This window comes from Neovison vison, chromosome X, assembly GCF_020171115.1.
Source record: "Neovison vison isolate M4711 chromosome X, ASM_NN_V1, whole genome shotgun sequence".
In the NCBI taxonomy this organism is placed as follows: Eukaryota; Metazoa; Chordata; class Mammalia; order Carnivora; family Mustelidae; genus Neogale; species Neogale vison.
This window is the reverse complement of record NC_058105.1, coordinates 42,901,253-42,925,277: the sequence shown is the minus strand read 5'-3', so window position 1 is coordinate 42,925,277 and position 24,025 is coordinate 42,901,253. Positions and strand designations below refer to the sequence as shown.

The 24,025-nt window shown below is 35.6% G+C and overlaps 1 protein-coding gene and 1 pseudogene across 1 annotated transcript in view; one reads left to right on the top strand and one right to left on the bottom strand.

Annotated features, from left to right (window-relative positions):
* Nucleotides 1-24,025, top strand: part of IL1RAPL2 (interleukin 1 receptor accessory protein like 2) — a 1,343,934-nt gene that overhangs the window by 173,836 nt on the left and 1,146,073 nt on the right. The gene's annotated exons all lie outside the window — the stretch shown is intronic.
* Nucleotides 15,743-15,873, bottom strand: LOC122897708 (annotated as a pseudogene).

The window sequence follows — 24,025 nt, the reverse complement described above, 5'->3', positions numbered from 1 at the left end:
ATAATGACTCAAACTCTGTATGTTATGCTATGTTTACCACAAGTGTAGCTAACATTTGTCATCATGCAGCACTGTTATAACTGAATATTTACCCAAATAAAATGAAATACTAATTTGAAAAGATATATGCACCCTTGTATTTATTTGTTATTTATAATAGCCAACATATGGAAGCAGCCTGTGTCTGTTGATAGATGGAATGGTTAAAGAAGATATTATATATATATATATATATATATATATATATATATATATATATATATATAGTGGATTATTACTCAGACTTAAAAAGTATAGTCTTGCCATTTGTGACAATAAGGATAGATGTGGAAAGCATTAATCTAGGAGTTGGTTCTTTGAAAGAATTAATAAGATTGATAAAACCCTGGCCAGACTTATCAAAAGGAAAAGAGTGAGGACCCAAATTAATAAAATCATGAACGAAAGAGGATAAATCACAACCAACACCAAGGAAATACAATTATTGGATGAATTTTGTACTTTAAAATGGCTACTTTTATGTTATGTACATTTTATTTCCATAAATTTTATGTGTGTCTATATCTTCTGATCTGTGTATCTTATACTTTCTAAATTTATGTTTCAGATTCTTAATTTAAAAATCAAGTACCTAAACTCTGATGTTTCTCAAACACACCAGCACACATATACACATAACCCTTAAAACTATTGACATTAAGTTGCATTTTATCTTCCTATGAACTTCACTGATGTGTGTGTGTTTGTGTGTGTGTGTGTGTGTGTGTGTGTAAGAATATGTATAAGTGGGGTTGGGAATAAGGAGTTCAGGAGCATCTAATAGAGGAAAACTTCGGACCCAAGATTATAAAATCTGAGGGATACAGTCAAAGTAACACCAAACTACACCTTTCACCAATATAAAGAGTTCTAAAAAGATTAATGTATGTATGCATGAGAAAGTAAAGACAAATTTGTCAAAATAAGTTCAGTTCAAAGGATTTATCTGTGTGCTAAGAGATGAGGTAGAGCACAGTGGTGAAGATAATGTCTGTCTTCAAAAAGCAAACATGGAAATAAGAGGAAAATGTATGAACAGGACTGAGGGCACAGACTTGGCCTGCCAAAAACAAAACAAAATAAAACAAAAAGTTTTTTGTGATTATTCTGCATTCCAACCATGTGTAATTGGAATTTATGAGGTGGGAGGAGAGACGCTAAGAGAGGGAGAAAGTGTAAATGTGGATGTGTTTGTATTCAAATTAATCTCCAGAGTAAACATAATTATAAAATTCTCTAGAATTCAAATTGCCATATCAATGCTTCACTATGAAAAATATTTTCTGAGGATCAGTGGAAGCATGCCAGGTGACTATTAGAGGGACCTATGGGATTGGTAGATGAGTGAGGGACATCCTGCTGGCTTTAAATGTGTAGTCAAGTTTATTTACAGGCTCACTCTGCTTGGGCCATAGACTGTAGTCTTACTACAAAAAGAATTTGAATTTTGAGAAATATTATCTTTGAAGGTATAATCAAAACTGCTGAAAGATGTATTCACAAGACCATATAGTGTGGTCCCAAATGAAGGAAGAGTAATCCAGAAAGTACCCCCTTCTTCCTGAGTTGCCATTACAGTTTGATGTCCCTGGCAATGTTATAAATCTACCTTTTCCCTGAGGCAGCCTGTCATTTTTGTGAAGTAAGGACCAATTTAATTAAGGTTTGTTTAATGGATTGATAGGGTTGAGGGGCAAAGGTTTACCACAGGGAATAAATTGATGCCTAATGTGTTTTTGCCTCCAAGGTCAGAAAAGAGAGATAACGGAGAGAAAAGAGTGAAAAGTTAAGGCTAGGGTCTAAGTGAAATCTTATGAGCCTCTGCAAATGATTCATTTCTGCTGGCTGGCATGTCCTTTCGACTTATATATCTATAGGGACAAAAATGGGAAGATTACTCCACACCTTTCTGAGATATGTATTTCCCTTTTGTAGTCTTTTTTTTAAGATTTTATTTATTTATTTGACAGAGATCACAAGTAGGCAGAGAGGCAAGAGGGGAAGCAGGCTCCCTGCTGAGCAGAGAGCCAGATGCGGGGCTCGATCCCAGGACCCTGGTATCATGACCTGAGCCAAAGGCAGAGGCTTTAACCCACTGAGCCACCCAGGTACCCATCCCTTTTGTAGTCTTTTCAAATCCTTAGACCTTAACTAAATATTCAATCAAATAAAGAGAGAAAATACAACAACATAGACTTAACAGAATAGGGGGCTTGGAGTAGACAAGTGATTTTTTTTTTCTCACTGAATGAACATTAAAAATATCCGTATTATGTTTTATCACTGACAGCAATAAGATGCCACCATCCCAGGTTTGTACTATCTGTAATAAACTATAAGTTTTGTTGAGAAGACTTTAGCCTCCTAGCATTTGTAGCAGTACATCATCCACGGGCAACTCTGTAAGTTCCCTTCTTTCAATAGTTATTATCATTTTCTACTGAGAATAGACAAGGAAAGGTGAACAATGGCTAAGCAGTAGGCATTTTGGTAAGATAATAGTTACTTAAAAGAGAAATTTTTATTTTTCCAGATCAATGATAAAAACAGATTCATAGGCAAAAGCTTCACAACAGTTCATTAATACAAATTAGGGATATTAGGGCCAGTACTATAAGCCTTCAGTGCTGGTGTTATAGAGCATACATGTCTTTTTTTTAATACAGAATTGCTTCTGTTGTCATTATTAGAGAGCAAATTATGGATTAGATGTGCTCTGGGACATTTTTAATATCCTAATTAGTCACGGAAGAAAGCTGAGGGATCTTTCAACAATGTTCTTTCACTCTTTTGTTTAAGATGCCTCTCACTTGACCTGGGTAAAGAAAAATGAACTGAATGTATTTCCACGGTCACTTCCATTTTAGTGATTCCATCACCTAGCTCTCTTGCTACTTCTCTACATCCTCTCTACTGCCCCCCCCAGAAGTGAGAAAAATATAAACAAATTCAAGCAATTTGTGATTAGCTTTCCCTAACAAGCCACCTACACATACCAAGAATATGAGCTCAAAGTACATCACTGCAAAATATTTAAAGTATAATTCCTCCCACTTTACTCTTTGTTGTCACTTAACCCTCAATAATGGGAATAGATCATTTGTTTCTGAAATTCAGGAATTCTTTTATTTCTATATTCAGAGGCAAAGTGAGGTTTGGTTTATTTCACATTTAAGTCATCTGTTTTTTGGGTATACCATTGCATGGTCTTAATATATGCAGAAGTAGATGTATAATGAGTTATTTCAGTTAAACAGTGTGTTAGTCAAGCTAGCCCAGGTTAAGCTGCAGTAACAAACAGCCCTAAAATTTCAGTGTTTTAATCCAATAGAATCTCATTTCTCATTCTTGCAAAGTTCTTCTATGAGTGCAAGTGACTTATCAGCATATCTGACTTCCTACTGTGACTTTGGATTCCTTTGTTCTGGTAGTTTCAGCCTCATCCCCAAGGTGACATAAATTCACTTCCTCTCACAGGCCATTGGCCAAAAGTAATTACCTGGCTCTGCCTAATTTTAGGGGATCAGAGAAAACCTGAGAAATACATTCTTTCATGTTTCCAGAAGGGGAGGAAAACTGGATATAGGTAAATATTAAAAGCATATATAGCAATTTATATTAAGTGGGTCTGCCTCATGAAGTGTTGACTCCTTCCTTCATGAAATTGATCAAAAGATTTGAACAACAGGAAAGGGCAGGCCTATATATTTGAGTTTTTGAAATGAGTTGAGTCAAGCTACCTGAGAGTTCTAGAGAGAAGTAGCTGAGAAGTGTGCTCAACTTGGAAAAAGGAGCTCAGATCTACCGTCTATAAAGTATACTTTAAGCAAAATCAATACACAAAATCCAAACTTACAAAATAAATAAAGAATGTGCAATATTTTGATTAAACACTCAATCAACAAGTGTATATGGTGTGTCCATGGTATATGCAGTCCAATTTTTGAAAAATGATTTACCACAGGGTACTTTTAATTAATGGGGAAGCAAACTTTTCCTGTAAAGGGCCAGCTAGTGCTTATTCTAGTTTTGTGGGCAATATGGTCTCCATCAAAACTCCCCAACTGTTTCATTGTAGTATGAAAGAAGCCACTGACAGTAAATAAATGAGTAAGCATGACTATGTTCCAATAAAATTGTATTTAAAATAGTGAGCTGTAGATTCTGATTCTACTTTAAATAGTGATACTCTCAGTGAATAAGAAAGGTAAAAGACACTTTTTTAAATTATATTTATTTTTTATTATTAGCAAGGACAAAGAAATTTGAAAACAAGTGATTGTCCATTAGAAATAAAGACAGAACTGCTCTGAGTGGTAAATTAAGTCCACAGGAAATAGAGTTTGATTAATTCATCATTTTTCACAAATGATTGATATTTTGTATCAAGTCAGTTAGAATGCTTTTGGTCAGAAAGATTGGAAAAAACTCAAACTGGCCTATGTATAGTTATAAATTTATTGGCCCATGTGACTAAAAAATTCAGAATAGTCTCCATGTGTAGTTTCATCCTAGCCCTCATCCTCTTTCTTTTTTGGTCTTTTGATTCTGGCTTTTTGTTACTATTATCTTTGTCCCCTGGCTGGGCACTATCATGATCTCATAGTGGCTTCCAGCATTAACTGGGGCTACTTGCTCTCATACTCACATTATAGAGAGAGAATGGTTATATTTCATTTAGCCATTGGGCCCAAACACTAAGCTTCCTTTATTTTTTTCTATACTTAAACCAATTAATACGGTAAGTGAATAGAATTACTCAGACTCAGACCAGTAATGCTGCATTGTTGAAACTAAGGATAGGATCAAGCCTGCCCAGTGGAAGCCTGAATGAATGCTGAAGAAGCAACCCCATTACCTTTCACACCAAATCATTTTTACTTACATCTTCAACCTGTTGCAACCTATTGTAGCCCATGTGTAGAAAGAGGTGAGAGACTATGGAAGAATTTTTATTATTAGCAAGAACCTCAACCTAGAGATCCTTTAAAAAAAAGATTTTATTTATTTATTTGACAGAGAGAGAGAGAGAGATCACAAGCAGGCAGAAAGATCTGGGGAATTAGGCTCCCCGCTGAGCTCGATCCCAGGACCCTGAGATCATGACCTGAACCAAAGGCAGAGGCTCAAACCACTGAGCCACCCAGGTGCCCCTTGACCTAGAGATCCTTAAATGTGGGTACCATGTTGCAATTTTGTTGAAAGCCATTTAGCTGTCCTTCAGTTGCCTCAGGGAAGATCAAATTTCTTGCTGGTGTGGATGGGGGTCACAAAGGTCATTGCTTATTTCTGTGTGATTCCTGGGCATTCCTGCCTGATTCCAGGAAAACTGGGCATAATTACTGGATATAAGAACTACAAAGAAGTAAATCTGTTGTCAGGGAACTAAACAGAGAAGTGTAAGCTGATATCTAGGGCTACATCAAAAGATCTCAATCTGAGCCCATTCTTACAGTATTTTATTTTTACGTCCCAAAATGCAATGTTCATTTTTGGTTGTCATATCTCAAAAAAAATACGTCAAACAATGTCCAGGAAGAATTAGAATAAGCACATCTGTCACAAAATTCAGAGTTAGAGACAAAACCACATCATGGGATGTTTATTATTGTCAATGATATTAAAGTATTCCCAAATTTTTAGGTTAAAAAAATCCAAGATGGCACCATAGTAGGAGGACTCTAAGCTTGCCTTGTCCCTCAAACATAGATAACTATCAAATCATTCTGAATACTCAAGAAATTATCCTGAGAACTGATAGAACAAACTGCATAACCAGAGGGAGAGAAGAGGCCACTTTGAGGAAAATAGGAAGTGCGGCGGTATGATTTGGGAGAGAAATGGATCTATTGAAGGAGCCCTGGTCATGCAGAAAAATGAGAGAGAGAGAGGAGCACACAGGTGATTGCATGAGGAGAACGCTTCCTCAAAGCCATTGGCTCGGGAAATAAGAGGGGCTGATTTTCATGAGTTTTTAAAACCAGTGGGGCTCAGACTTTTAAAGTTGTCCATAACATGGCTAGAGTAGAGCTCTGAGGGCACTGCCGTACTCTTGCAGAGAAGGCAGGCAGGTAACCCAGGGGCAGATGGTGCCCTCTGAGGATTGCCTAGGACACACAGGGAGAGACTGGTTTCTCCTCTTGGAGTGTATTTGTGAAAGGTGGCATTGCCTTTCCTGGACCCAAAGAGCTGACAGGTACCATTTATCTCCCTGTCCCTTAGCAAAGGCACAGAGACACCCACTGAGGTTGACTAACCCAGACACTACACTGACTATTTAGCCTGCTTTGCTCCAAACCCCATGCCCCTGCACTCTGGTATGACTGCCCTTCTGAGTCAAACCTACATCAGTCCCAGTGTGGCGAGACCCTTTCCCAGAAGATTAGTGCAGGCCCTCATCACACCAAGTCCTTGAAGTTTGGAATTCTAAAAGTTAGCAGACCTGGCTAGGGTAGAGTCCAAGGTGTGCTGCATTGCTCAAGGGAGGCAAGTGACCCAAAGACAATGCGAAATCAGCAATCTGATAAATGCCTGTGATGCATGAAGGGAAATTATTCACTCTGAAAATGCTTCCATGAGGGCAGCAAACACAGACTCCCCTCTTCATGGACAAAGGAGTGGGTTGACCCCACTTCCACTCTGCCCCCAACCACCAGCCAAAACCAACTTCAGTAAACAGCATTGTGTGAGCACTGACTGCCTAAAGTCCTACCCACCTGTGCTCCACTGGTATTGCTTTTTTCTTGGGCAAGTATACATTAGGACTAGAGCAGTGGGCTCTTCCCCCAGAAGACCAGCACAAACCCCTCCACATACTGACCATGGAGTTTTACAAAGCTTTATTTCTAGAGGAAACAGAATCAGGTCTCTTTAAGCAGACAGGACAGAACACACCTAGTTAAATCACTCTGGCCAAGATCCAAGCACTTCCCACCACAGGCAAGGAGAAAAGCTGCAGAGGACTGACCTGAGGGATAAAGCAGCCAAACATAGCAGCAGAATGCATGCAACACACACCAGAGACACTTCCTGAGGCACCAGGCCCTGAATATTGTATGACCTTTTTTTCATAAAGCCACTAGTCTCAAGACCAGGAAACATAACTGGCTTTCCCTCACACAGAATATAGAGACCTAGACAAAATGCCAAGATGGAGGAATTCATCCTAAAAGGAAGAACAGGAAAGGTTCACAGCCAGGGATCTAATATAAAAGAATGTAAGTAATATGCCTGATTCCAAATTTAAAGCAACAATCATAAGGATACTACTAGCTGTGTTTGAGAAAACCATAGAAGACATAAATGAGACCCTCACTGCAGAGATATAAGAGGTAAAAACCAAGCAGGCCAAAATGAAAAAATGTAAAAACCAAGATGCAAAACCAACTGATGTAATGACCATAAAGATAGAAGAAGCAGAGGAATTAATAAGAGATACAGAACATAGAATTATGGAAAATGATATAGTTGACCAAAAGAGGGAATGGAATTATGGAAAGTAATGATGCTGAACAAAAGAGGGAAAGAAAATACTTGGATTGCAGAAACAGATTTAGGGAACTCAGCGACTCCATCAAACATACTAACATCCATATGATAGGAGTCCCAGAAGAAGAGAGAGAAAAGAGGGCATAATCTGGGGAAGGAAGCAGACATCAAAATCAAGGAGGCATAGAGAACTCCCATCAAAATAAACAAAAGCAAGCCAATACCAAGCCATATTGTAGTTAAATTTGCCAAATAGAAAGAAAAAAATACTAAATGCAGCAAGACAAAAGAAGTTCCTAACTTACAAGAGAAGAACAATAAGGTTAGTAGAAGATCTGTCCACAGGAACTTGGCAAGCCAGAAGACAGTGGTATGATATATTCAAAGTGCTGAATGGGAAAAATCTGCAGCCAAGAATATTCTATCCAGCCAGGCTATCATTCAGAATAGAAGGAGAGATAAAGAGTTTCCACTGGGGATAAAAATACGTTATATGTTTATTTTTAAAAAATAAATTAATTAATTTAAAAAAAAAAGAGATTCCCAAACAAAAACTAAAGGAGTTCATGACCACTAAGCCAGCCCTGCAAGAAATATTAAAGTGGACATGTTAAATGGGGGGGGGGAAAGACCAAAAATGACAAAGACTAAAAAGAAACAGAGAAAATCTCCAGAAACAGCAACAAAACAAGTAATAAAGTGGCACTAAATACATTTCTATCACTAATTACTACGAATATAAGGGGACTAAACAACCCAAACAAAAGACATAGTGTGTCAGAATAGAAAAAAAATACCCATCTGTATGCTGCCTATAGAAAATTCATTTTTAACATAAAGACAATGCAGATTGACAGCGAGGGGTGGAGAAATATTTATCATGAAAATAGTCATCAAAAGAAAGCCAGAGTAGCCATACTTATATAAGACAAACTAGACTTTAAACCAAAGACTGTAACAAAAGTTTGTGAAGTTCATTATATCATTATTAAGGGGTCTATCCACCAAGAGGATCTAATTGTAAATATTTATGCTACCAACTTTGGAGAACCCAAATATATAAATTGATTAATAACAAACATAAACTCACTGATAATAATACAGTAGTAGTAGGGGATGACACTACTATTTGAATGACATACTGTACCACATGGTCTTAACAGATATATTCAGAACATTTGATCCTGAAGCTGCAAAATATATATATTTTTAAAAAAAATTTATTTATTTGACAGAAAGAGAGATCACAAGTAGGCACAGAGGCAGGCAGAGAGAGAGGGGGAAACATGCTTCCTGCTGAGCAGAGAGCCTGATGTGGGGCTTGATCCCAGGACCCTGAGATCATGACCTGGGCTGAAGGCAGAGGCTCAACCCACTGAACCACCCAGGCACCCCAATACATATTGAATGCACATGGGACATTCTCCAGACTGGATCACATACTAGGTCACAAATCAGGCCTCAACCAGTACAAAAATTTTGATATCATACCATGCATATTTTCAGACCACAGTACTATGAAACTTGAATTCAACCACAAAAAAAAAAATTTGGAAAGATAACAAATACATAGAAGTTAAAGAACATCCTACTAGAGAATGAATGAGTCAACCAGGAAATTAAAGGAGAAATTTTAAAAATACATGGCAGCAAATGAAAATGAAAACACGACAGTCCAAAACCTTTGGTATGCAGCAGAGGTGGTCCTAAAAAGGAAGGATATTTCAATAGAGGCCTAATTCAAGAAGCAAGAAAAGTCTCAAATATACACCTTAACCTTATACCTAAAAGAGCTAGAAAAGGCAGCAGAAGATGGGGAAATAATAAAGATTAGAGTAGAATTAAATGATATAGCAACAAACAAAAAAAAAAACCCAGTAGAACAGATCAACAAAACTAGGACATGGTTCTTTGAAAGAATTAACAAAATTAATAAGCCCCTAGCCAGAGTTATCAAAAGGAAAAGAGAGGGGACCCAAATAAATAAAATCATGAATGAAAGTGGAGAGATCACAACCAACACCACAGAAATCCAAACAATTTTAAGAGACTACTATGAAAAATTATATGCCAACAAACTGGGCAACCTGGAAGAAATGGACAAATTCCTAGGAACATACAAACTAACAAAACTGAAACAGGAAGAAATAGAAAATTTGAACAGACTCATAACCAGCAAAGAAATTGAATCGGCGGTCAAAAATCTCCCAACAAACAAAAGTCCAGGACCAAATGGCGTCCCAGGGTAATTCTACCAGCCATTAGAAAAAGAGTTAATACCTATTCTTCTGAAGCTGTTCCCAAAAAATAAAATGGAAGGAAAACTTCCAAATTCATTCATTCCATGAGGCCAGCATTACCTAATTCCAAAACCAGACAAAACCCACTAAAAAGGAGAGTTACAAGCCAATATCCCTGATGAACATGAATGCAAAAATTCTCAACATGATACTAGCTAATTGAATCCAACAGTATATTAAGATAATGATTCACCATGATTGATGGGAGTTATTCCTGGACTGCAAGGCTGGTTTAATATTCAAAAAACAATAAACATGATGCACCATCTTAATAAAAGTATAAGAACTATATGATCCGGTCAATAGATGCAGAAAACGCATTTCACAAAATACAGCATCCATTCTTGATAGAAACCCTTGACAAAGTAGGGATATATAGAACATACCTCAACATCATAAAGGCCATATACTAAAGGCCCATAGCTAATATCATCCTCAAAAGGGGAAAATGGAAATCTTTTCCTCTATGTTCAGGAACCAGACAGGGATGTCCATTCTCACCATACTACCTAACATAGTACTAGAAGTCTTAGCCTCCACAATTAGAAAACAAAAAAATAAATAAAATGCATCCAAATCCTCAAGGAAAAAGTCTAACTTTCACTAATTGCAGATGACATGATACTCTATATAGAAAATTTGAAACACTCCACCAAAAAAATTGCTAGAAGTAATACATGAATTCAACAAAGTTATAGGATATAAAACCAATGTACAGAAATCTGTTGCATTTCTATACACCAATAATGAAGCATCAGAAAAAGAAATCAAGGAATCAATCCCATTTACAGTTGCACCAAAACCATAAGATAGCTAGAAATAAACCTAATCTAAATGGTAAAAGATCTATGCTCTGAAAACTATAGAACATTAATGAAAGAAATTTGAGACAACACAAAGAAATGGAAAAACATTCCATGCTCATGGATCAGAAGAACAAACATTACTAAAATGTCTATACTACCTACCCAAAGCAATCTATACATTTAATGCAATGCCTATCAAAATACCACCAGCATTTTTCACAGAACTAGAATAAACATTCCTAAAATTTGTATGTAACAGGAAAAGACCCTATATAGCCAAAGTAAATGTTCAAAAAGGAAATCAAAGCTGGAGGCATTATGATTCTAGACTTCAAGCTGTATTACAAAGCTGTAATCATCAAGTCAGTTTGGTACTGGCACAAAAACAGACACACATAGATCAATCCAACAGATAGAAAACCCAGGAAGGAAACAACACAACTATATGGTCAACTAATCTTCAACAAAGGAGGAAAGAATATCCAGTCTCCTCAACAAATGGTGTTGAGAAAACTAGACAGCAACATGCAGAAGAATGAAATTGGACCACTTTCCTACATTACACACAAAAATGAATTCAAAATAAATGAAAGACCTAAATGTGAGACAGGAAACCATCAAAATCCTAGAGAAGAACACAAGCAGCAACTTCTCTGACCTTGGCTGTAGGAACTTCTTACTAGACACATAGTCAGAGGCAAGGGAAACAAAAGCAAAAATTGATCTATTTGATCTTCATCAAGATCAAAACTTCTGCACAATGAAGGAAATGAATCAGCAAAACTAAAAGGCAGCCTATGAGATGAGAGAAGATATTTGCAAGTGGCATATCTGATAAGTGGTTGGTATTGAAAATCTATAAAGAACATATCAAACTCAACACCCAAAAAACAATCTAGTTAAGAAATGGGCAGAAGACATGAATAGACATTTTTCCAAAGAAGACATCCAGATGGCTAATGCACATGAAAAGATTCTCAGCACTCATCATCGAGCAAATACAAATCAAAACCATGATGAGACACCATATCACATGTCAGAATGGCTAAAACTAGCAACACAGGAAACAACTGATGTTGGCAAGTTGCAGAGAAAGGGGAAACTTTTTGCATTGTTGGTGAGAATGCAAACTGGCACTCTGAGAAACAGTGTGGAGTTTCCTCAGAACTGTAAAAATAGAACTACTCTAAGATCCAGCAATTGCACTACTAGGTATTTTCCCAAAAGATACAAAAATACTGATCTGAAGGAGTACATGCACCCTCATGTTTATAGCAGCATTATAAGCAAAAGCCAAACTATGGAGAGAACCCAAATGTTCATGGACTGATTAATGGGTAAAGAAGAAGTGAGATGTACATACAATGGCATATTACTCAGCCATCAAAAATAATGGAATCTTGTCATTTGCAATGATGTGGATGGAGCTAGAGAGTATAATGCTAAGTGAAATAAGTTAGAGAAAGAAAAACACCATATGTGGAATTTAAGAAACAAAACAGATGAATGTATTGGAAAGGGGGGAAAAGAGAGAGGGAAACAAACCATAGGTGACTCTTTTTTTTTAAGATTTTTATTTATTTATTTGATAGACAGAGAGAGATCACAAGTAGGCAGAGAGGCAGGCAGAGAGAGAGGGGGAAGCAGGCTCCCCGCTGAACAGAGAGCCCGATGTGGGGCTTGATCCCAGGACCCTGAGATCATGACCCAAGCTGAAGGCAGAGGCTTAAACCACTGAGCCACCCAGGCGCCCCACCCCCGCATAGGTGACTCTTAATGATAGAATATGGGGGATGAGCTAAATGGGTGATGGCTATTAAAGAGGGCACTTGTTATGATGAGTACTGAGTGTTGTAAGTGATGAATCAGTAAATTCTATTCCTGAAGCCAATATTACACTATATACTAACTAATTAGGATTTAAATAAAAATGTGAAAAAGGTATTAAAAGACAGATCTTTTATCACAACAACTTTAAGGCAAATGAGAAGACATATTCCTTCATAAAATGAAAAATCAATTCCTAGAAGTCATAAGTTTCCTCAGCTATTAGCTGAGAACATACCCTCAAAAAACAAGTTTATATTAGTTTAAAACTGGTCTGTATGAATGGTGAAGGAAAATGAAGTTGTTTTCTAGTCATCCTTAAACTTTGAGATTAGTAGCAGGAGAACAGTTTTTTTTTAATACCTTATACCCATGCCCTCTATATAACTCATGTGCCAAGGTTTGTGGTTTTATTTTTTTAATCTTTTTCTGCCTACTGTACCTGTTTGTGCATAGCTTCTAAGAAGGCCAGTTTTAGAACACTCTTACCCCAGCTGCCTGATAAACAGGGGAGAGCTTAAAAGAGTTCACAGAAATATAACAAAGTGGAATAGCTATGCAAGGACATGAGAGAAAAACTTGTAAAATCTTAAAAAAAAAAAAGGACATCTGGGTGGCTCAGTGGGTTAAGCCTCTGCCTTTGGCTCAGGTCATAATCACAGGGTACTGGGATCAAGTCCCACATTGGGCTCCTTGCTCAGCAGGGAAGCCTGATTCTCCCTCTGCCAGCTGTTCCCTCTGCTGTTTTCTCTCTCTCTTAAAAAAAAAAGAAAAAAACTGTATAATTTTACAAATATGCTTCTTTAAAAGTTGGAAACTTATTCCCAGTAGAATTTATTGACCAGAATACTGCAGTTACCAAAATCTGGATTTTCATATAGATAGATTTGAAATTCAGCCACATATTTTGATACACATGATTATGTAGGAGTTGGGGTGTCTTTTCATTCCTGGTTGTTCCCCTGTTCTCTCTAGATAATATACAAAGCACAATATCTTGCTCTAAGAGTCAGTCTTAACTGGTTTCTGGTAATGGCATTTCCTTGCCTTTCTCATAATGCCTTGTCCAGTGTCTTGTCAGCATCTGTTTACTTTCTTCTGATCCTGGGAAAAGGAGATGATTATTCATAGCAGAGTTCAGAAAACATTTTCTATAAAGGGCCAAATAGTAAATACTTTAGATTTGTAGGCCATACAGTCTCTACTATAATTATTCACCTCTGCCATTATAGTACAAAAGTGGCCATGGACAATATATAAACAAATGAGCTTAGCTATGTTCCAAGAAAACTTTGTTTATGAACACAAAATTTGAATTTTGTGTCATTTCCATGTGTCATGAAATATTCTTTTAATTTTTTCTAGGTTATTTAAAATATGAAAAATGTTCTTAGCTCATGGGTTATACAAAAAACATGGAGTGGCCTGGGATTGGTCTATAGGCATAGTTTGCTGACACCTAGTTTATGATGTGAGTTATCAAGAGGGAGGAAGGACTGATGTTTTGACTTTGCTCAACTTTCTTTATTTGTTGTTAAGTAGTAGCCTTATTTTGTGCCAGTATGTTTCTTCAGTGAAGGAGTTTCAACTTAAAAGACCCAGAGGAGAAAATTCCTGATTTGTCTCTAATTATATTACTTTTATACAGTGTATATTTGGAAACCATGTAATAAAGCAGATCAAATATTTTATCCATGCATTGTTTTATGGTAAAAGCCTACAGGCAGTATCACATGGTATATGAGTATCAGCAAACATTAAATCCTAAGTGTATATGCACATGACATATAAAGAGAACAGCAGAATCTGACAAATGAGTGGGTTGTATTATAAGAAAATGTGTATATAATAATGTAATGCACAGGATGTATTCTAATGACATATTTTTTTGCCAAAAGGCTTATTAGTATTGATTTTAAAAAATACAGCTGTGGGGCACCTGGGTGGCTTAGTGGGTTAAAGCCTCTGCCTTCAGCTCAGGTCATGATCCCGGGGTCCTGGGATCAAGCCCCGCATCGGGCTCTCTGCTCAGCAGGAAGTCTGCTTCTCCCCCTCTCTCTACCTGCCTCTCTGCCTACTTGTGATCTCTGTTTGTCAAATAAATAAATAAAATCTTTAAAAAATATTAGGAATGAAAAAGGAGACATTATCATGGATACAGGTTAAATTTAAAAGCACACTAATAATACCTTGAATAACTTTGTGAATAAATCTTAGAATTACATAAATGGACAGCATGAAAAAATAAAACTTACTAAAACTGTCTCAAGGAGGAATACATGACCTGTATAAACCTATGACCATTAAATAAATTCTACTGATAGTAAAAAATCTAGTACAAAAGTTTCATTAGGTCAAGAGGCCTTTTTGTCAGTTTACCATATTTTCAAGGAATTGATAATCTCTATTATATATAAACTCTTTCAAAAGAAAAAGAAGGAAGTCTTCCTTCTACTAATTTTTGTAGTCTAGCATAATCTTGTCACCCAAACTAGATGCATATACTTTGATAAAGATAAATTACAAGATTACCTCACTTATATACACGGAAGGAAAAAAACCATAAATATATCAGCAAATTAAATCCATTAATGGGTTTGATTTGTGAGCTACCATACCACCTCATGTCAATTTGGATTTATACAAGAAATATAAAAGAACAGTTTAACTTTTAAAAATTTGTTAATGTCTTTCATCACCTTAAAGAAGAAAATTCATATAACCATTTCAAAGACTCCAAAAGGCATTTATTATAATTCAATATCATTTAATGATTCAAAAACTCTTAGCAAACTAGGAATAAAATAGGACTTCTAAAATTGGATGAATGTTGGGGCATCTGGGTGGCTCCATGGGTTAAGCCTCTGCCTTCAGCCTGGGTTGTGATCTCAGGGTCCTGGGATCAAGTCCCACATTCGGCTCTCTGCTTGGTGGGGAGCCTGCTTCCCCTCCTCTCTCTCTCTGCCTGCTTCTCTGCCTGCTTGTGATCTCTCTCTCTCTCTCAAATAAATAAATAAAATCTTTTTAAAAAGTTGGATAAATGTTATTGACCAAGAAATATTTGGAACAAAATAATGTTGCTCACTATCATTATGTCTATGCAAAAGACAGTAAGAAAAGAAAAATAAATAAAAGTTATAAGGGTTGGAAAAGAAAATAAACCAAGACTATTAAGAAAATGATTATCTTTATAATTATTTTTAATACCTTGATATCAAAATATCTTTATAGAAATTTTAAAATATTCTTTAGATAAACTCTTAGAACTAAAAATAATCCAGCAATGTTTCTGGCTATAAAACATAAAATATACTAGCATAAAACTTCTAGGTATGCCAAATAAAGCCAGGATGATATTAAACTGATAAGAACAGATACTACACTTGATCTTAGCCAAAAGGCCGAGCCAGGATGAGATGTCATTACAGACCTATCAGGATGGCTAGAATAATAATTTTTAAAAAATATAATATCAGTGACAGAACACAGAGTAATAAAACTTGCATACATTGCCAATGAGAATGTAAGCTATTATGGAAAAGAATTTGGCACTTTTTAAAATAAAACTAAACATGTAATTCCCATACAGACCTACAATTGCACTTCTGGGCATTTATCCCAGAGAAATGAAAAGTCATGTTTACCAACAAACCTTTACATGAATGTGTAGAGAGCTTTATTTCTAATAAACCCAAATTGGAAACAAACCAAACGTCTGACAACATATGAATGGATAAAACATATCATGGTATATTTACATAATGGAATACTAACTTTTGATACATGCCTCAACTTGGATAATCCACAAAGGCAGCATGCTGAATGAAAGAAGCTAGTCTGAAAAGGTTGCATACTTTATGACTTCATTTATATGACATTCTCAGGAAGAGAAAACTATAGTAACAGTGTTGTTAACCAGGGTTTGGAAGTGGAGGGAGAGTGTGACTACAAAGGGATAACATGAAGTAGTGTTTTGGTATGATGAAAGTGCTCTGTATTCTGATTGTGGTGTTGGTTGATACATGCAATGTATTAAAATTTATATAACTACATAGCAAAAAGGTCAATTTTACTGTAAATTTAGAAATTTAAAAATTACTTTATAAAAAAAGTACATGTGCAGTGTCAGAAGGGTGATCATGCATCCCAGTTGGCCTGAAATAGCTTCAATTCATGCCTTTGCCTGGGTATAATTATTAATAGTGTCACTCTCAAAATGTCTGGCTTGAATTGTGCATTATACCATTACCCTAAATAGGACAGCATTTGTTTTCATTTTAAAGCTTGCAAGGCAATAGGAAAAATATATTGGTTTTGTTTATCATTAAATTATAGAAACACATAACTTGCATAGAATATACATTTTCATCTAGGGACAGAGAGAGTAAGGAATGGGGGCTTTAGCCAAATAAGATATAACAAAATTAAAAATTAAATAAATACAAGGTGGCTCTCAATAGAAAAAAAAGAAAAAAGTAATATTTAGTTAACAGATCATGTCTGTGTCAGAACTTGATCAATTCTATTTTTTCTAACCAAGAAACAGACTCCCAAGTATAAACAGCAAACTGATGGTTACCAGAGAAGAGGAGATTGGAGGGGGTGGGTTAAATAGGTGATGGGATTTAAAGAGTGCTTGTGTCATGATGAGCTCAGGGTAATGTATGGAATTGTTGAATGACTATATTGTACACCTGAAACTAATATTACACTGTACATTAACTAACTGAAATTTAAGTAAAAAAAATAAAAAATATATATAGCTTGACCAATTCTTAAAGCCAGTGAATGATTGGAAATGTTAGTAGTCCTCTCAGATTGCTGAAAAGTGAAATGGTAGGGGCTGATGTCACCTATCATCTGACTGTTCTGACTGAAACTACCCCATTTTCTGATACCCATGGATGGCATTTGTTAAAGAAGAATCTGAATGGCAATTACATGGACAATAGCTATTCTGAGTAAGGGAACCACTATTACCCTAATGCAGAGAGAATAATTACAGACACAGTAGCTATCCAAAGACTAGAGTATGTTATTGTCACCCACTGCTTTTAATGGGAAGGAAAAGAGCAAGTCATTAGCATCAAGGGCATCCCAGAGTGGAATTTTGGAACACTGAAAAAAAAAATTAAATTAAAAAAAATAAGAGTGACTCAGTGTGATAATGTGATTTGCTGTTTTCCTTTGACTGGAAGAAGACACACAAGGTTTAATTAAATGCAATTCTTATATGATAATTTAAAGTACACAATTTGTTCTACAATCTATTTGCATAACTTCTTTAAAGATTAATTTTTTATAGAACTAAGATTTATTTTGAAGTCTCCACATTAGTCAAGGCAATGCAAGGGAGGCTTTTCCCCTTACGTAAAATTACTGTCAGAGACCATCAGCATCCTTCCCCTCAACCCCCCTCCCCTGAAAAAATAGACATGATTCTCATTTGGGTACTCAGTGTTTCTTTTTTCATTTGGTCCCCTTTTGCTAAAAATTTCTTTATTGAAAGATGACTTTATATACCATACAATTCATCCACTTAAGGTCTACAATTCAGTGGGTTTTTAGTATATTTGTGTGTATGTGCAACTGTCACTCAGTTGAATTTAGAATAGTTCTATCACCTTACAAAAGGAACCTTGTACCCTTTAGCTATCACTTCTATCTCCTCATCCCCCACCCCAGCACTAAGCAAGCATTTGCTTTCTGTCTGTATAGATTTCCCTGTTCTGTACTTTAATATGAGTGAAATCCTGTAACATGGAGTTTTGTGAATGGCTTCTTACACTTATCATAATGTTTTAAATGTTCATTTATATTGTAGCATGTATCAGTATTTCATTCTTTTCTCTGACTGAATAATATTCCATTATGTGGATATACCACACTTAGTTTATACATTTGTATTTTGATGAACATTTGGGTTGTTTTTATCTTTTGGCAATTGTGAATAATCCTGCTATAAAAATTTGTGTTCAAGTTTCAGTGCACACACATATGTTTTCAATTTACTTGTGTATATGCCTAGTAATAGAAATAGTTGGCTATAGTAACTCTATGTTTAATTATACAAGGAATTGTCAGACTATTTTCCAAAGCAGCTGTACCATTTTACATTCCCATCAGCAGTGAGAGGATTTCAATTTCTCCACATCCTCATCAACATTTGTTATTATCTTTTTGATTCTAATCATCCTAATGGATTTGAAGTGGCATCTTACTGTGTTTTGATTTGCATTTACCTCATGACTAATGACATTGAGCATCTTTGCATGTACTTAATTGATAATTTCTATATATTCTTTTTTTTCCAATTTATTTATTTTCAGAAAAACAGTATTCATTATTTTTTCACCATACCCAGTGCTCCATGCAAGCTGTGCCCTCTATAATACCCACCACCTGGTACCCCAACCTCCCACCCCCCCACCACCACTTCAAACCCCTCAGATTGTTTTTCAGAGTCCATAGTCTCTCATGGTTCACCTCCCCTTCCAATTGGGTAAATTTCTATATATTCTTTGGAGAAATATCTATTCAAATCCTCTGTACATGTTTAAATTTGATTTTTTTTTTAAATTTTTGACTTGTAAGAGTTACATACATGTTCTCTATGTCAGTCACTTATCAGATATGTGATTTACAAAAATGTTTTATCATTCTATAGACAGTCTTTTTACTTTATTGGTGGTGGCCCTTGAATCACAAAAGTTTTACATTTTGATGAAGTCCAAGTTGCCCATACTTTTTACATTATGAAGATCTTCCCTTGTGTTATCATCTGAAAGTATTTTACCATCAAGTATGATTTTAACTGTGGGGTTTTCATAGATACTTTTTATCAGATTAAAGGAATTTAATTCTATTTTTTTTGTTTGAGTTTTTTAATCATTAGAGGATGTTAGATTTTGTCAGATGCTTTTTCTAAGTATATTGAGATGATCATGTGATTTTTGTTTTTATTCTGTTGATATAATATACTAAAATAATTGATTTTCAGATGTTAAACCAACCTTGCATCTGTGGAGTGAATCCCATGGGGTCATGATATATTCTTTTTAAATGTTGCTAGATTCAGTTGGCTAGTATTTTATTGAAGTTATTTGATACTTCCTGTTTCAATTCTACTTCTTTGCACATTAGGAAAACATTGTTATATAGCATAGCATTTCTTTCTCTCCTTATAAGGTTGGCTTAATGGGATGAAATGTTCAGTTCTGAACAAGCTAGATAAATAAAATGATTCATGCTAATAACCTCATTCAGTGTCATATTCCATTTATGAAACAAAGTCTGTTTTATACTTATTTTTATTGATATATAATTAACATATAACATTATGTTTGTTTCAGGCATACAACATGATGATGCAATATTTGTATGTATTGCAAAATGACCACCACAATAAGTCTAGTTAATATCTATTACCACACAGTTACAATGTTTTCTTGTGATGTTAATTTTCAAGATCTACTCTCTTAGCAACTTTCAAATCTATAATACAGTATTATTAACCATAGTCACCATGTTGTACATTATTACATCCCTAGGACTTATTTTGTAATTGGAAATTTGTACTTTGTAACCACTTTCATCAATTTTGCCCACTCCCCACTCCTCACCTCTGGCAACCACCAATTTGTTCTCTGTATCTATATGCACATTTTTTAAACAAAATTTAAAACTTAATTTTTCTCCAAGGTTTATTCTGTTAGTTGAATTCCTGCTATTGCTTATTTTCCCACAAATTATCTTTTATTATTTTTTATCTTTAATTAATGAACTAGATAATTTATCCTTTGTGGCTGAAACTGAATTATTTAGTAACAATCAGTAAAATGACCCTGGGTTCAATTAGAAGGAATTGAGGTGAAAACCGAAGTCTATAACCTACTTCCTCCATCTGCCCAATAAGATTTAAATAATTTACTCCTCACCCCTTAACACTGTTCCTTTTTTCCCTTTAATGGCAAGCATGCCATGCTTCATTACCCTTAATTGATTCATTCCTTTTTCTCTGTCTTCTGCATAAATATGGAGTACACATATTCTTGTAGCTAGGATGGTTTATGTCACTTTTTGCATTTACTGACCTCTCACGCCTGAAATGACAATTTTGCCAAACATGCTAGGACTGCCACTTTTATATGTCTCTGATCTTAAACATGATTGGAGTCAGTGGGTGCATCTTGTTCAAGGTGGGGCTTTGCATAATTGGTAACTATGACATCTTTCTCAAATAGTGCATTCATTGTGTCTAGGTCCCACCCTCAACATCTTCAGTGACTTGTTCCTCCTGTAATAAGTCAAACTTCCCTAGCTTGTTATCCAAAACCTTCCATATTGTGGCCCACCCTATCTATGCAAGCTCAGTTGCCATTGTTTTGTATTGTGCACCATTTGTTGTAGTTAGGTTATCTTCCTCATTGTCTTAGATGCATACTGAGTTTTTCTTGCCTTGTTCTCTTTAGATTGAATGCCTATTCTCTCTTCTACACTAACAGAAATTCTGTAAGGCCCAATCCAAGCCTCAATGACCCATGAAGTAATCCTTGACTAGATCAACCCTTAATAATCTCTGCTTAATTATAGCACTTATAATTGTGATTATTGATTTATAGTAATGACATTTTCTATTGTTAGCTATTGTTTCACGTGAGCTAGTATTGTCTTGATAGATTATGTAGGCTTTTGGCAGACATTGCTCATATCTCATACCTCTATTCTACTTGTGCAACAGGAAATGTGCTCATTAAAACTTTCTGATTGACTGGAATACCCATTTCAAATTTTACTTCACTGTTTTAAATAACCAGAAGTTGATCACTCTTATCATCAGTTATTCCCAGAACTTCTTTTCTCTTCTGTGACTTTCAGTTTTCAGTCAACCATCAAGTATATTTTAATAATATAATACCAAAATAGTATATTTTAACAATATAATACTGAAGCAGTATATCTACCATGAAGCTGTTATACAATTCCAGGCCTATGAGTATTCCAGTGCTGCCCTGTATCTTGTAAGAATGCTGCAATACTGAAAGTAAAGGTATTGTCCTAAGGCAATAAAAAAGTCTTTTCCTTTCTAAGATAGTTCAACCGGTACTCAAAAACAAGCAAGTATGTTCATGATCTGACCAAATTTTTGCTGAGAACCTAAAGCTTCTTAGAGAGTAGCCTAACAATTATGCTGCTATTGCTGGTGATTGTGATGTTAGCAATCTGAGTCTGAATAATATGTCGCTATAGACCTAGAATATGAACTTTGTGGCATGCAAAAGCAGTGGATGGTGATCAGTAATTGAAGCTGGACAAGAGGTTAGAATTGAAAGAAGTAAGAGTTTGGCTGAACCCAGAGGTCCATGCCAAGTTTTTAGTTATATCTAGGTATTCAAGATTCAGGCAATGCACAAGATCTGATGGCTCAGGCATAGAAGAAATCATAGAAGTACTCAAAAGAGCAGCAAGGAGAGCTTTAAGTTGAGTTAATGTTTACTTCATTTAGAACTATATCATTTACTTTTCATTTGGGCAAGACCCAATCACATTTCACATCCATTTCACATCAGCTGAAGGCCATGTAAAGCCAGGGTAAGTGTCCACATCTGCTTTGAGCAAAAGATGTTGAGCCACAGAAAAAAGATGGTCCTTACATTTCTAGCAAAAGAGAATTTTAATAATGGAATAAGAAGAGACTGAAGCAAGCAATATGTATATATATATATATATATATATATATATATATATATGCAGGATTTTTCTGAGGTGTGGCAAAATATATTGTAAATTGGAATGCAGAGGTTCTGCTTTGTAGCAAATCCGATGACTATTGATTTTGATACTGCTGAAATAAGAAGTTATTCATGCATGTAGGTTCTGTCTGGTACAATTCACATCCTAATTGATTAACCTCCAATAAATCAGAAAAAAAGGAGAAAGGCAAACTCTGCTTTAAATAACCAAGAATCATTATAGCTTATAAAGATACCGTTTGGGCATGAGAACTGATTCTGTCTTAGCATTTCTTCCAGCATAAAAAAGTGGGACATCTGAGGGCTAAAGTCATGTTAGAAGGAGTGAACAGATGATAGTTATTGTACATGATGTTGTACTTGTAGTGCCTAGTAGGGTAGACTCTCAAGACTTGTCAGTCACTTGGCCTTTTAGTTGTGAGATGACTATTGACACTTAGGTAGGGGTGAGAAGTTTCTTACTCCTGAGTATTGGGCAAAGTTTGTGATTTCATGAATCTTTTGTCTTGGTCTTGCTGGTCTTCTTCTTGATCTCCTACCCCCTATCATTGTTCGTGTTTTTCTTTCATCCCACTCCAAATGCTCTCTCCCTTCCTGTCTAACATTACAAGTTCTATCTATCCTTCAAGTCTCAGCAAAGCCTGACCTACCAAGAAAGTACCATTTCATTATTCCTGTACACACTGAGTTCTACTTGCTCTGATTCTCTGTTTTTTTTTAACAGTAAAATATCCAGCAATATTTATTGTATTTCTGTTTCTTAACTTATTTCATTCAAATAAACTTTAAACTGACTATCAAGACTTATATGTTTGTCTTGATGTTTACGAAGTGCCTAGCACCACTCTTGGATACATAGCTACATCATATACACACACAACATTTGCTTCTGAATGGGGTTACTTTATAAATATTGTCCAAAGCAGGAACTTTTGAGAGTAAAAAAGAGTACTATTAATAATTATGCTGGGCTTCCTTTGAAATGTTCCCCCAAATAGGGTGGTCTGTTAGATGGGTAGAAGGAGGAGAATAGATAAATAAACATGTAATAAAGTCAAATGTTAATGAAAGATTTCAGGTAGTGATCACTGTAAAATCATGTCAACTTTTCTGTATCTTTAAAAGATTTCATAAGAAAATATTGGAAAAATATAAGTATGCTGAGACAAAATGCATAAACCAAGATGTTTGGTCATTCTAGTTCAGAGATGTTAAAGAATTGATCTCAAAAAGAAAAACATGAGTAGGTGAAGGGATGAAAAGGAGGGAATAGGAAGAAATGCAGCTAGGTGGATGAGCATGGTATAAACTAATAGATTATTTTAAGATCTAGGATTAGGAATTAACATGAAAAATAGTACACCATTCTTCTGAATCTGACAGTTATGTAGAGGCTTTTGGCTATAATGCCTTAGAATGACTCATAGGACGGAGCAATGATATGTTTAGGGAGGAGGACTAGAAAGAAGATGTTATATTAGCTTCCACTGTAGCACTATTTATGTAGCACGAAGCCAGGACTCTGTGAAGCATGTATCCATAGAAAGCAGACCTTTTGTTTTGTTGACTTCAGTAGAAGCTGTTGGCATAACAGGTGGTAAAGGTAAAAACCATCTCCTTGAAAATCCCTCAGGAAATCCTGGCTCTCGTTGTTCCTTTGCTTTACATGGAGAGTGTTTCTAAAAAGAAAATATGGATTTTAATTATTTTTTTTAGAGTAGGCTCTCTTTTCCTATTTAACCCAATGATTCTCAAACTTGGCTTCACGTTGTAATCATCTGGGTAGCTTTAAAAAATAATTGTGTCTGGAGCC